This window comes from Acanthopagrus latus, chromosome 11, assembly GCF_904848185.1.
Source record: "Acanthopagrus latus isolate v.2019 chromosome 11, fAcaLat1.1, whole genome shotgun sequence".
In the NCBI taxonomy this organism is placed as follows: Eukaryota; Metazoa; Chordata; class Actinopteri; order Spariformes; family Sparidae; genus Acanthopagrus; species Acanthopagrus latus.
The window spans coordinates 23,421,791-23,437,366 of NC_051049.1; the positions used below are offsets into that span (position 1 = coordinate 23,421,791).

Consider the following 15,576-nt stretch of genomic DNA (forward strand, 5'->3'; position numbering starts at 1 on the left):
TCAGGGCTGCTAACAGATATTTTCAGTATTGATACATCTTCCTTTTATTTTTCTGATTCATTTAGCTAATTTGTTAAGTCTGTAAACTGCACAAAATGTGTGAAAAACTCTCATCACTCAATTTCCCAGAGCCCATGGTTTGTTATGTCCAGCCAGCTGTCCAAAATCCCAAGATATTCAGTCTGTGATGATATATAACAGAGAAAAAGTAGCAGCCTGGGACCACAGAAAGTTTGGTATGTTTGTTACTAGACTAATTGATAAGTTGACTAATGGCGTTAAAAGTACTATAAATTGCAAATCAGCAAATCACCACACAATGACAAAAATGACAAAAAAGACCGTAATGCTACTTTTCTACTGTGTAAATGTAAATGCATTGCTGCAATTAATTTGCCTTGTCAATGAGAAAATCCTCTCAGCGGTGTCTTGAAATTGAATGAATTGTCGGCGGATCGAGTGCGGCGCTGCTGAGTGGGGGCCCGACGTCTCCACGCCGCAGCCCAGTTGACTCTTGACATACAGCTTTGTGGGGGTGTTTAACATGGTGGTGAATGGGAAGAGGATAAGCTGACAGGCAGAAAGAGCCCCCCTTTGATGGGATTAACACAGTGGCAGACAGGGACTAGTACTTTAGATTGATTAAAGTGTAATCCTGGTGGATAATCATGCCTCCTGATGTGACATGTGTGGCCAGCGCCCCTATCCAGCACACCCCCATCGCCGTCTTACGCACACAAACACACAAACACCATGCTCGGCCTAATGCATGCTCTCTCCGTCTCACTCTTACTTTCCCATTTCTTATTAAGTCCTTCTCTGACTATGCTTCGTGGGAAAAGGTCAAGTGGGATGAAGAAGAGATGGCGAAGATTGGAAAGGACAGTCGGCGAGTCACACAGGGAGACGCTACGCCAAGAATCACTCCCTTGTTCGCTCATCACCACGTAATGAACTCGCAAGAGTTTACTGCAAAGTCTGGAGTTTTTCATTTTTCACAGTCGTGATCATCATCATTTTGTGCATAACTCAAATTTACATACTTGCATATAGTAGTACACATCTTATGAAGACCTCACACTTACGAGGCACTATGTTTTCAGGTTGGACATCCATCTAGTTAAGGCCTCTTCTCAAGAATGCCTTGATCAAATTTTTTTCAATTTTGGCTCACACATCCAGTTGGACTCAAGGATGAACTGATAAGATATTGGGGCTCAAAGGTCAAGGTCACTGTGACCTCACAAAAAACAGTTTTGGTTAGTAGTCAACGGTTCATTTGATGATTATGACAGTATTTTACGTAAATATCTAATAGGATAAAATGATGAAGTTGTGACCATCGTGTGACCATTGTGTCCTGCAAAAGAAAAGCTTAGCAACAGCAACTTGACTGGTGTGTCTAAGATTACAACTGCGAGGCGATAAAACAAGTTCATGCTATTGTGTTTGTCAAGCAGATTTTGGTCACTGAAATGTGTTACACATTAACGTCCATGGACACACCGAATTGCCTCCGGTTTTCCATGCTTCCTTCCCAGATGGATGACTCATGGGAACACTGGGCATGAGGGGCACTGACAGTATGAAACTGAGGTCAACTATCAGTAGTTGTTCAGGCATTATCGTGATGGGGAAAAAGCTCCGTAGAGTCTCTGGTGTGATAGCCCCGAGTATGGGAACTGGCCTGCAGCCCAAAAGAGGAAGAAGGCTATTTATTTTAGATCCATATAACACTTCCATGGTCTGGATGAACTTAGCTGTAATGCATTCGTCATGTTCTGAGAGAGATTAGAATGTGATTATGGTGAGTTTTGTGGTGAGTCTGTGGTTTAGCTTTGGGTATGGGAACACAGTGAGCAGACTTTAACATAATGTCCCGCTCTTGTATTTATACTCTGAACTGTTTATTCTGGCATTTCCACTGTGGGTTGTGTAAAAAAAAAAAGAGAGAGAGAGAATATAAAATAGATAATAACAAAGAACAAAGTGTGCACATTGGGAGATTTCATAGTTAACCTTCATAATTTCTCCCTGTATTTAGCTCCATCTCACCTGCTCCAGCTATATACTTCTCTCCCCTCATTCTTTTTGCTGAAAGATTTCATGATAGCAACTCAAGTGGTGACATCTTATCCTGGCAGACAAAGCGGGGGACAGGAAAGGAAATCAATTTCGCGAGAATATTAGAGCCAAGATAGGAGCTGATGCATGCTGGTTAGTGTCGAGATGAAGCGACAGGGATGTAGTTTGTCCTGATTGTGCCGCTATTCTCTGCTCATCCAGCAGAAAAAAGCCCTATTCGGGCCATAATACACATGGTGGCATATGGAGGGTTGACAGCATGTGTTCTGGTGACATTATGTACCCATATGTTATTGTCTTGTTGAATACAGATAAATGAATAAGGCTTGTGAGACTTTAGCCGTCCGTCTCCTCTCTTTTTCCTTCTTTTTGAATTTGATGAAATTCCCTTTCATCATATTTGTTCAGGACTTTTTAACGTGAGCGTCTTTCAGGTTATTCTCTTGTCTCGTCCTCTGGCAGATTCCCTTTCTCCCTCTGTCAGACACACCAGCCTCACACGTACTGTAGACAGAGCTCATCTTAAGCCATCTGCACTGCACGCCTCTGGCCATCTGCTTGCTCAACCTCTTGACAGTGGTCTAAACGTTACTCAGTGTCGTCGATGGAGAGGTGAGCGGATTAAACTTTTGGACTTTGTTTTTTCCCCCCGCTCCACTCACAGCACGCAGTGGTAAGAGGCTATAAAGGAACAGATGGCTTCCTCACATCAGCATCATGAAAAGTGGAGGATAGTCTGATTTGAAGGGCACTTACCACAAGGTGATTTTCAAATAAACATACAGCGCAGGGTTTTTATAGGTATGCTAATCCATTGCATTCCGTGCTATAATCACCTCAAGACTTTAAACAGCATGGGGGGGTGCAGATGGATAGCTGGATGGATGGATCGGTGGATGTGCCTGTGCCCTCCACTAGTCAAGATCAGACCGTTTTTAAAACGCTAGATTTCGATGGATATGAATGGATTCTCATCTGCCCCATTTTCTCCATCAAGCAAACCTATTTTCAGTTCTGCATCATTACAGGCAGTTGACATGTTGTTAGTCACGTTCAGCTCCACCAGTTTCAGGTTTTGGGGTGGTGCTACTGCCTATATGTAAAAGTATTAGCATGTGAAAAAGTACTTTGAATCCATTTGTGGCTCAGAAGGAAGCTGCGTGTAATCTGATAAATTACCTCCTGTGATGTCACGAGGTTGCATCGTTGGTACTAGGGAGCAGGATTTGGAAACTGCATAACCAGAACACTTAATCAAATAATCAAAACTGATACAGCAGAACCAGAGATATCACCTTTTTATTCCATTCTTCCTCCTTTTCAGAGCCTGGTGCCTACGTTTGTCCTGGTAGTTGTTACCCTGAGGAAACAAAAGTTAGCCTGTTGTCTTCATGACAGTGGTGCCAACACTAATGCCACTCGGAAACACCAGGGGGCTGGGACAGAGTTGTCTGTTTAATTAGAAATGCTGAATAATTAATAAGAAAGTATGCTTGCTTCCAATTGTTTATTTCGCATCATTGCGAATTAAATACCTACGGGTTCTTTTTCATGGTTGCGGGCAGTTATTGGAAGATGTCCCTCCAGGCTACGAGGAACTGTGATGGGCATGTATCAGTGTTTGACATTTTCACAGGCTAAATGATTAATCAATTAATTACTTGCTGTGCAGCTTGATTAAAATGCATTAGTGGAGTCTCACTCTGAGATGGTATTAACTAGTTGCTATTTTTGTCTATAAGAGGAGGAGGATATTTAAACTCTTTATTCTTGTATTGAAATGTTTTTTTTTTTAAATTGCTCTCCGTCTTGTCTTGAGATTCAGTATCCCTTGTCTTCATTGTTCCCAGCACTTATTCTCTTCATCCAGACAAGTGTGAAGGTTCAGAAAAGGCCCTCAGCCCAGTGTCCATCCCTCCCAGCTGTAGGAAGCAACCTTATTTTTCACTTGGTTGCAAAGCAGTAATTTGAAAGTGACTTTTACAACTCCGGCAGGTTGACAGCCAATCCATGTATTTCCCAGGTTAGTGGTCTGGTGCCAAAGGGGAAACAGAGAGCAACAGCATGAAGCTGTCATGGAGTTATGGCCACAGTGGTAAAAGGAGCAGCAGGGGAAAGAGAGCTGAGGCATGAAGCAGAGACAGGTTCGAGAAAAGGCCAAGTGTGCACTCCAGTCCAGGAGCTAAAATAAGAGAGGCAGGAAACAAGTATGGCTTTATTCCATCCACTGAAGAGAGAGATGCAGTTGTGGTCCTTTGAAGACAAGGGAAATCCCAGTGAGGTGACCAGCTCCCAGAAATCATCCTGTTTCCTGTTTGTCCTCCCCGAATCCTAAGATTGTGACCTTACAGCTCGCACAAACACAAAACCATTCAGGATGCACGGTTCTGTGGTTATGTCTCAGCAGGAGAGAAGAGCTGTTTGAGGAAATAAGTAAAGCTCTGTCCTCCCTGAACAAATGCCACTACGTTGCCCTTGAGCTGGGAACTTAAATCCCAGCAGCACCGTTAAAGCTGCTCCATGGGACCGAAGATGTGGTTGCACAGGGGGTACTGTCCAGTGTGGGAAACAAATCATATATATTTAGCAAAACTCTTTCTTGTGTTATGAATGTACATCGACTTCCGTATTTTGTCTCTCTTTGAAACTTTAAATTACATTGAACTTATGCCATCAAAATGACCATCAGTGAGATATGAAGGGGTTTTTGTTCGCCTGAATAATCTTGATATTTGGAAAAACAAAATGTCTCAGAGCAAATGACATTAAAAATCAGGCGGCACGTGCATGAGCGGGCGCTCAGAGCCAGCACAGAGGGTTGCCTAAAACACAGCCAAGTCCTCACAGACCATGGCCTGTTCTTTACCCATCGAGCGCCTTCTGCAACTGCCTCTTTTTGGAAGTGACTTCATCAGTTTCCTCCTCGGCTGCCAGGACTATAATTTAAATGTAAAAACTACTGTTTAATTCCACATAAAAGCCATGTTTTAAGTTCGGGTTACCTGCAAAGTTAAAGCAGGTACATAATATCTCAAGCTCTCTATGTTGGCATTAGCGATTACGCCAGGGATTCGCAAAAGGTGTTGTGCATCCACCTTTACACGTCTTTTATTAGCTGTACGTTTCCTTCAACTCAATGATATCACGTTATGAAATGTTCTTCTTCACATCCAGTTTCCCACATCTTTTATCTACATCTTTTATACGCATCTGAACAGCCTCAAAGCGGTGCATCTGCCTCTAGTCAGCCAACCAGCCTTTTGTTTTACAGGCCTCTCTGCTCTCTGAACAAAGTCTGTTTTAAAATCAGCTCCCTTCAGGCCAAACCATATCGTGTTCTCTCTGTTTGGATTTTATAACTTCATTGTGTGTGAATGTGCAGTCGAGTGACCCAGTGCCCTGGTCTGACTGTGGCCTACAACAGGGCCTTACGAAACCCATTTTCGCGGTCTCTTTTATATACTAAGTATATTAAGTTGGCTCGATGTGCTTTAGCAGAAGTGCCTTGAGCTGCAGTTCTCCTAATGGCCTCTAGACATTGGCTTCCTGTACTTGAAGTGAACGGGAAACCTCCGTCTTCTCTTGAAAAACACCAAAGCAATAAATTTGTCTACAAGAAGTGGAGGTACACTCGCCTGATTTACGGATGCCTTAGTCCGTTGCACTCCAAACAACTGATAAAATGATGTCTGGCAAGAAATCAAACAACACTTTAGGAATTTACGAGGGACATTAAGGGGGCCTACAGCAATGTTTCTGTTGGTGACTATGTCTACATGCATCAAACATGACGGTTTATGCCCCTATTTCAAACAGACAGCTGTGTACATGCTTAATGTAAGTGGATATTTTGCTATTGTCATGTACATGTAGCCCTGCCCAGATATGGTATCCATCATGATGATGTCTAACTTGTTTGACCGTGCTCTTATAGCCTCCCCTTTTTTCACTTGTTTAACTCTTTCACAATGTTTAAAAGAAGGTGTGCTTCTCCTCCTGACCAGAAATGTAGGCTTTTCTGTTGGGCATGCATGTCTACCCCAGGCTTCCAAACTGTTGGCTATAGCAGGTTTGTGTACAACGCATCCATGACAATTTACAGAGGTGACCTTAAACAGGTACGAGGCGGTCTCATTCTCTCTTGGGTTTGCTGCAGCGTCGCAACCGTGTACGAAGGGGTTAAATCTTCGTATCGACCCACAGTTTTAATGAGGAGTCTCAAGTCGACTGTGCTCCCTCTGCCGTTAGATCTCCTCAGGAGCAAAAATGTCTCCAAACTTGTTTATTTTTAGCTGCAATTAAAACAAAACCCCTTATTTTGTTTCAGATGGCAGTCCATAATAATCTCACAAAGCAAATCAGAGGCTTGTCGCCTGCGCATCTTTGTCTTGCCAAGTGTAACAATGTGAGTGCGTGTTTGTGTGTCTGTGTGTGACGGAGACAAGAGACACAAAGAATGACTGTTTCTGTGTCACTTTTGAATCTCCCACCCATTGTCCCACAGTGAACCTAAACACACCCGTTTCATCTCAGCAGAGAGCTGTTCAAACCTATTTCAAGAAGCTGGTAATTTGGGAAGCTTTGGAAACAAAATGATGCTGGAGGAGCAGTCTCGCAGTCTGCTCTCTCTCTCTCTCTCTCTCTCTGTGGTTCAGACAGGCTGATATGAATATCTGTGCAGTGGAGGTGAGGGAGGAGGAATTGGAGGATGTGGGCTTCTTTGTTTTCCCTCCGATAGAGAAAGAATTGGGGTATGAGGAACACTGGGAGATTTATTAAAGTCGCCAGCGCCACGGTTGCAGTGAAAGCCATTTTCAAACTATTAATATGACTGTGTCCATAATAATTAATGGGGACACGGTGAAAACATGCAGTGCACAGTTACTTTGAAAACTGAATTAGCAACACATTAGCTTCAGTAAGCTAGTATAATGGCTAGCTTGGTTAACTGATTACAGGGAAACTGTGAAAGTCTAGATCACAAAACAGCTAATCCATCTTATATTTCATAACTCTGAGCCAAAAAAATTAAGTGGATTTGTCGAACAGTGTGATCCATCAACTCTGCCAGGGAAGGGCTCATATTTATCATAAAAATATCAAAGTACACTGGAGGGGGGCTTTGATAAATCTTTAAACAATACAGTTAGACCTGAAACTGACAGTTTCATACATCTCTGCAATGCAAATCAACCACCAGTTATCTACTTGTAAGTGACTGTTGTCGTCATGGTGATTCAGTCTATGGACATATGGACAGTTTGGTCACGATACGTAGGCTACCATAGGCAATTTTCCTCATTTGGATTGTTAATGATGTCAACCACATCACCTCAGATAAATCATGATTCAGTCACTTTTAATTTGACACTGACATGATTGATGTCAAAAATCCTTTATGTCGCTCTGTATAAATCAAGGGAGCACACACTCAGATGACCACTGCAGTGAATAATTAAGCAGCAGAAATGATGTCTATCCCCCGTCCTCTGAGAACATACATAAATGAGTTGATTGTGTCTGTTAGCGAGTGACAGGGGGAAAGAAAGAGAGGACCAAAGTGACCTTGGCAGCCCTCTCCTTCCCACCGTCTTACTTCTCCTTGAAGGAAAGAGAAGGAGGCGGTAAGGAGGAGTGGGAGACGGATTTCATTTGATATCTCCCCCCTGCTCAGGGAATACACCCTCTCTCCTCTCTCAGTCCGGCTATCTGTTTGTCTTTCTCTTTGGTTTACAGCAGACTAAAGCTGCCCTTGGAATTAATGACTCGGGTCTTCGTCTCCATTAACATAGAATTCACACATGATCTGCTCGGGGGTCATGGATGGATTTTACGGGACTTACAGCAGACCTCTACAAAACCTTGAATTAGAATACAGCTCAGAATAGTGCGCTAAATTATGACACATATGAGAGTGTACAGACCCTAATGTGTTGTACAGCCTTTTAATAGCTGCTCTCCACTTGTGTAGTCTCCTTGTTAACAGGAAATAAACAGTACAACTATTTCAAGGAGACTCTCTCCAAAATTTCTGGATGCTAATACCCCAGTTTCGTTCGACTGAACTTCCCCCAGCTGTCTCATTCGTTGCTGTTAAGAAGGCCCTGATCAATACTTTCCCCCTTCTTGTAGCTGTGACCAGGAGATAAATTGGCTGCAAGCTAAGCCAGCTTGAACACAAATAAATTGGGCCCCTGTGTGGTATAACTGCAGCGTGTGCTCGTACAGTAAAGCCCCGAGCGTCTGTACTATCAAATGAGTCAGAAACACCCAAACAATAATTATAAGATTAAGCAGCAGCCTGTGGAAGTATAGAAAGAAAGTTACTCTGCGCTGGGCCATGAACAGGAAAAAGGAAGAGATGAGGAGTCATGATAAAAACAAAAAGATGAGAGAGCGGAGAGAGCCGGGTCACAGGGGAGTCAGACAGAGAGAAGACAATAGTATCGGACTGCAGTGTAAGTGAGTTGACAGAGCCTGCAAGTGGTGGATCAGACCAGATATGTATTGTCTTGTATTTGTCTGTTGACAGATTGCAAAGTGTTTTTGTTTTTTTTTACTTTTTAAGAATTTTTAAGTATTTTGCTGTTTGCTCCTCTCTTGATTTGTGCATTGTTAGCAATTAGCCCAACAAGCATCATCCGTGCCGCCAAGTGTGACCCATTTAAAGGCCCCGCTGCAGACCCACTCAGGTGTTTTCATTTATTCTGGCTCATTGGCCCCCTGCCCAGGTTGAGACTTGGAAGTGCAAGGCTGTTATGTAAGGTCACCAAACTCAATTGTTTAATAAAAAGGAACGAGGGCGTAAAGGTGCAATCCAGACAGAGACAGGGACTCAATAAAGGGAGAGATGATTACAGAATACAGAAATCTTGTAATGTACCTGTACAGCAAGGCTAAAAATGGTCAGTATTAGCTGTAGTAAAAATAACTCAGCGAAGGTGTCACGAGGTAGGTGACGCAGAGTGGACTGGAGTTTAAAAGCATTATGAAATACAGGTCAAGGATCCGGGGAATGATGGTTGTGATGTGTTATTTCACGGAGACGGGATTGGATAGGATTATTATTACAATCTATATATAATCAGGGGATTTAACCCTGCATTCACTTGCCCTGCTGGAAAAAACAGCATAGACCAGCACAGTACCAGCACTAGTGACTGGTCACCAGCAAGACCAGCTATGTTGTGTTTTGGTGCTGGTCTATTCTTGTTTTCCAGCAGGGTGCTCCTCTGATGGTCCCATTTCCCTTGTTGGGCTTCTTCCAACTTTTGTGAGTTCATGTACTCTTTCTCTTTATTAGGTTTAATGCTAACAAATAAGTAATCTAAGTCACTCTTAATGGACAGCAGCTAACAGCTCCAGCCTGATACCATGCTATAAATTAGTAAAACACTGATATGCAGTGAGAACTAACAAAACTTTTCTATCCATCAACCAAACATTGACTCTCATCTGTCATGTTTTGTTGGAAAGTCCCGTATCAAAATCTTTGCAGAGCTTCTGGGTTGTTGTTCAGGCTTGAGGAGGCATTCAGGTGAATGCAGAGGATTGGGGATGGTTGAGTTTGCGTCTGTCTACAATTGGTCATCTGAGGCTCCCCAGTGTCCAGTCAGTTTGACAGTTTTGTTTGCAATTGTTATTTACATCACAGACTGATGCTACTTGGCTGTAACGTGTGCAAGGACAATGATAGATTAATGAAGGTACAGATGCTGTACCATTAATAAATTATAGAACGCTGTTGTTAGCCTGCTAACATTAGTCACTCCCACAGTACATATTTAAAAAAACCTACCCACGCTGTTTGCTCTCCCGTCTGCTATTAGCCACACTGTGCAAGGTAATTTTGGTCTGAGCACACTGCAATAAAAAATGACAAAGGTGTAATTTGTCCCGCCCGACAGGTGCAGCAAGACAAACAGTTGGATGAAAATGTCAATCTAGCACAGCTTGTACACGCCCATGAAGTCCACACAGGAGAGTCAATCAGGCAACATAAGTGAAAACACCTGCAGCGTTGCACTGTTTAGTATCAAACTGTCATACTGACACTATTTAGGAGTTTTAAGAGAGTGTTTTATGTAGCTCTGGAGTAAATTGAGATTTAAGAGATAATGGATTTTTAAAGCTACCATAACTTTGATGGGCTGACCAATGTTGTATTTTAGCTTCCATACTTAATGCAATTTGTCCATTGAAATCCTTACATTTAAAGTTGGAGTTTAAAAATTCAAAAGCACAAGTCAAACCTAATCTGATTTGTGATTTACAGAAAGTGCCTGTGCCTAGTGGTAGCGAGGGGAACGCTGAAATGTGAAATGATTTCAGATTTTACTGCGGTTCCATCTGCTGCTTATTAAAATGGATCATTACACAGTTTTTTCTGTCTTTTGACTGGTTGAAAAAATGACCTCAGATTCATGTGGGACGTTCTGCGGGATAAAGGAGTTAATATAAAATGAAAACACAGGCCGATCCCAGTGAAACCACTGAAATGTCAGACTCACCTCATGTGTTTTGTGACAGCAACCTTGCGTTGACTCTGTCTCACATAGATGCACAGGAACACAAAAACAAACAACTTTGTATCATTGTTTAGGCAGCTTTTTAACTCCTTATTTGATAGTTTGAGTCATCAGTCATCATGGGTTGAATCCAGTCTCTGTTCTTATATGTAATATGTAAATCACTCAGGTGCTGACACAGTGTTTAATGGTTGTTTTCTCAGGCACTCGCTCACACCTGTCCCTCAGGTAATGAAGGAGTGTAGTGACATATCTGCTCTGCATCCATCATCACCTTTTGTCCCAAACCAATGTGCCCATATTACAGAAGCTATTGCTTTAACAAATGAATGAATGCACCTCCTTTCTGTTCTATTAATTACAGAGTAAACAAGTGTTAGTGTCCCCAGCATGCGCCACAGGTTCCAATATAAAGGAGATATGATTAGAAAAAATTGTAAATACAAGGTGCAGCTAATGCAGCTACAACCCTCTGACCAACACTTTCTTCATCTCAGTCCTGTAAGATGTAAGAATGATGGATTATGCCACAGTCGCGACCGAGTGGAAAATCAATTTTCCCCCCGAGCTAACATTTCTCTTACGTACATTATCATATTTTCACTACATGCCACAGACTGAGATGTTTTATTTTCAGATTCTCGATTTCGCTCACGGCAAAGCAGAAACGGGCTGATGATTAAAATAGTGGGAGTTGGTTAACAAGGTGAGGAAAAGTAGCACTACAAAGCCACAGCCCTTCAGGACAGATCTGGGAAAGAGTTTGTACTCATACAGCCTTTTTTTTTTGCTCGAGAAAGAGAGAGGGAAAAGGAGAAAAACATATTAATACTTACTGTACACAGAGTTTTCTACCTGGATCCTTAATTAAAAGGGGTCTGAAATCTGTTTTACATTTTGCTTAAAAATGTATCAAATATCTCTGTGTGGAGAGACACAAATAATAATAATAATACTAACAATCTCCTAAATTAGCTCAATTCATAGGAAAATGAGAACCTTGCAAGGTCCCCATCCAGTCAGTATAAGAACATGTTGAAAAGGAGCAATTAGCAAAACAAACCAGCATTACAAAATGTCAGAGACAGACTGCGAAAATGAGTCAGTAACAAAAAATAAATTGGCCGAGAATGAGAATACAAATTAGCTGAGTGTCCCTGTGGAGCTGGAAGGGATATATGCCAAAATCCACAAATAACCTTGTTTTTTTCCAAGGCTGCTTAACAGGTGATGAATATAATCTCCTGTTTTACAGGCGAGGTAAAGTTTATTTTTTATAATACAAATGTTTTGTGCCAGTAATTCATGTGTGAATCTGAAAACTTAACTTTCAGTCTTTTAAGATACATTTAAGTCTACAAGTCTTCTTCAGTAGATTAAGGTAACCGCAGCAGTGTCAGCAGTGCATTAAAGATGGAAAATTTACTTTTAATGACATGAAATCTTTTTTGGGCACCAGATGTCTGCTTTGCTTATTGCACTGGATACACTTCTATTTCATTTAAAGTTGCTATGTGTGAGATATGGCAAGCAATTCGACTGAGGTTAGCATGCTAACCAGTTAGCTGCAGCTTGTCCTGTCTCGTAACACAACATTGTATCTTTTTAAACCTGTTCCTTTGTCATTCCATGATCTAGTTTGATCAAAATAAATCCTTAATTCACAGAGTTAGAAGACAAAACATTCTGGCTGCTTTTCTGCTCTGGTGATGGCTGACTTTCCTCTCACTCTTCTCCCACTTCACGTCTCTCCTGTCCCAACCTGCCGTGTCTTCTCATCCCCGGATTTAGAGTCCTGGTCCGTGCAGCTAATTTACTTTAGCACTGTGTTCTCTGTTGTCAAACTGGCTTCTGTTGGAGACTGTGTTCACCCTGATTGGACCATGTTCACTGGGTGGGAGATGGCTAGAACAGTCAGCTAATAGGACCAGTAGATGTACGGCCAACTGAGCTAACTAGCTAACAGCACCTGGTCATTACAGCTAATGACAGCTAAAGCATTGTTGCCAACTCCACAGTATGGAAAGTCCTCAGTATTGGCTGACCTAAAAGTTGCTAGATGTCACTAAATGATGTCATCGCCCAATTTGCCTATCTGGCCATGTACATTTAATGTCTGTAGGAAAGAGGAATAATGTTGTGGGAGGGGAAAAATAGGGAAAAGAACACCCTTATTATGCTTAGAACTACAAATAAACTTATTAGTGCAGGAACTTATTTTAGACAGAAACATTTTTGCATTTTCATCAGATGAGCCAGCGGTGGCTTCGTGGATGCGCAGTTTGCATTATGGATGCGGAGAGGTGAACATCTCCTCCAGCTCTGAATACAGCTGGGAGGGACTGCTGGGTGAGGACTGGGTCACCTGTGAGTGCTTTGAGACGGGAGAGGAGCCACGGCAACACCCGCTGCTCGCTGAGAAGAGCAGGAACAATACATGCTTTTACATTCGCTAGATTTGTCGCTAGTTGCATTTTTGATAAAGAGTCGCTAGGGGGGTATGAAAACTCGCTAAATATATCGAGAAGATTTGCAACACTAAGCTAAAGTGAAGCCTTAAGTATTATTATTTTGATGATATACTGCCCCCTATGTGACGAGGAAGTACCATCATCATTTTTGTGCATATAACCGGCCCTGTTTTAATTACTCTAATCCTGAGAGGATCAGGACTCTTCTCAGAAACAAAAGCATATGGTAAAAACTGGAATTTGCAGTGATGAAAAAAATCGTTGGCAACCAGCAGCTCCTCCCAGTTCACAACTCGTTAACGCTTGTTTGCTTTTTCAGTCTGCTGCCATGACCTAATTACCCCACAGCAATAATTATCATCTATAATAAATATATGTATAATGATATAAAAGAGTGGAGTTCTATCAAGGAGGCACATCAACTGCATTCCACTGGCTTTAACACACGTCTGGCAGTGGTCAGCATGCCCCAAGCCCCCAGTCTTTATCCAACAGGATATATGCATATCACGCATGCTTGGCAAAGATACGCTGACGTGATCATGGCCACACATACAGCAAGCCATTGTCTCAGACGCTTGTCTCTCCTGTGATTTACTTTGGCATCAGCAAAGATAGGAATGCTGGGAGTCTTTCCACATGAACATGCAGGGGTCTTTCACATTGTCCAGTCACTCTGTGTGCCTTTAAGAAGCGATAAAGCCTTTCGGTCTGTTCTCTAGTAGGAATTTCGAGTTACCTACCTATTCCCAGCTCACCCCATGGTTACTGCAGTGATAGATGGCTTCCATTAGACACTGAGAGACAGAATGAGGTGAGTCGAATGGGGGTTTAGCTACGCAGAAGCTTTACCCCCCCATAAGACGTATTGTTTTGATGGATTTGGGGTCGATGAGATTTTGGGATTCAGCTACAGTGAAAAGGGGGATGGGAAGGTCGAAAGAAGCATGTCCCAGATCCTCAGCATCTGCTAGTGCGTGTGTGTGTTTGTGTGTGTTCCTCTAATTTGTGCACCTACTGCATGCGCTCAAGCTGCAGTGAATGTGGGTTACATGTGCTATTTGCATGTTTCCCTGTTTGTGTTTGGAGAAACCGTATCCACCCACTGATACTCTGCAGCTGACAGACAGACAGACAGACAGATGGGTGCGCAGCAGTCGCAGCATCTCTTCAGCACCTCTGGGGCAAACAAACTACAGCGCTGTCAATATGAAAATCAAGTAGCTACATTTTGCAGCAGGGCTGAGGCAGGGTGGTGCAGGGACCCGCCGAAAATGCTTACAGCGCAAGATCAAAAGCACTTAAAAAAAAAAACTTTGGTTAATTAAAAGGATTGCATGGACGTGATCTGAAAGACAAAATGTGCAGGGAGGTAGCGCCGTACCTCACAGACATGAATGGAAGTTCAGAAGCCTGTTGAAATCCTCTGGAAATCACTAAATATACCATGCTGGCACTCCAGTTCATTACATTATTTGATTCATTTCACATCTCTTCAAGCTCTTGGTGTTTCCTGTTGTCTTTCTTTCTTTTATCTGACTGGTGACCCTCGATTCTCTTCTCTCAAAAATGTCCGAATTGCTTGCTTGCTCATGATTCCCATCATCCCCCTCTCTCACTACGAAGGTACCGTCGCATGAAAAAGTGAAGTTCACCCACCTGTCTCTCTGAAAGAGGCCTGATGACATAGTAACTACTTGCTATGTTAATAGGGATGCACCAGATGTTTTCAACCGATGAGATAACTGATAATTTCACATTTACCAGTTTTAAGAAGTTCATATCCTGTAGTTACATGACCCTGAGGGTATGCAACATCCCTGATGCGTTTCAGACATTTTTCCCTCCTCTCTGAACTCTTGTGAAAGATTTATTGTGAAGTTCTCTCTATTCTTCCCCATCTCCTTGGTCCTCTTGATGTTTGTCTTCTTATTTGTTGTCTTTCTCATTGTCTTTTTCTCCATCTTTTTCTTCGTTGTCTGTTGATCGTAAACCAACTCAAAGCAAGCGTGTTATCCCAGTTGCTAACCTCTATTTAATAGATTGTGTGTTTAACTCTTCTTATTTTCTGGAGCAGTGTAGGCAAAAGATGATTAGACAGAAGTTGGCAGTTGACGCCTTAGATCTCCTTTTATCGACCAGATTCACACAACATTTTTCCACTGACGTCCTGATAGGGACGGGTAGCTCAAATTGTCCTGCCTTGTTCCAGGTTGCAGGTCACAGATGTACGTAACCATAGAAATTTCACTGCTTCCCGATGGATCAGCAACTGAAAAGACAATGCACAGTGAAAGACTGGAGGGACACTGGGCCATCTTTTAAGACAACGCAACATATTTGAGCAACCTAACCTTCCCTGACATTAGTGCTTGATTGGGTAAAGAGTATATTATGAAATATTAGCATATCAGTTGAATTGATGGGAAGCGGTTGAATGTTAATGTAAGGTAGCTGTTTATCAAATATGCTGTTTAACCTTGAAATGCGGC

At 42.3% G+C, this 15,576-nt stretch overlaps 1 protein-coding gene across 9 annotated transcripts in view; it reads left to right on the forward strand.

Annotated features, from left to right (window-relative positions):
- Positions 1–15,576, forward strand: part of kank4 (KN motif and ankyrin repeat domains 4) — an 81,908-nt gene that overhangs the window by 20,083 nt on the left and 46,249 nt on the right. The window contains exon 1 of one of the 9 annotated variants that reach the window (XM_037115724.1): positions 13,776–13,898. The exons of the other annotated variants lie outside the window; for them this stretch is intronic. The gene's annotated coding sequence lies outside the window, so the exon portion shown is untranslated. Of the gene's footprint in view, positions 1–13,775; positions 13,899–15,576 lie in introns of those variants that run through there. 9 annotated transcript variants of the gene reach the window in all.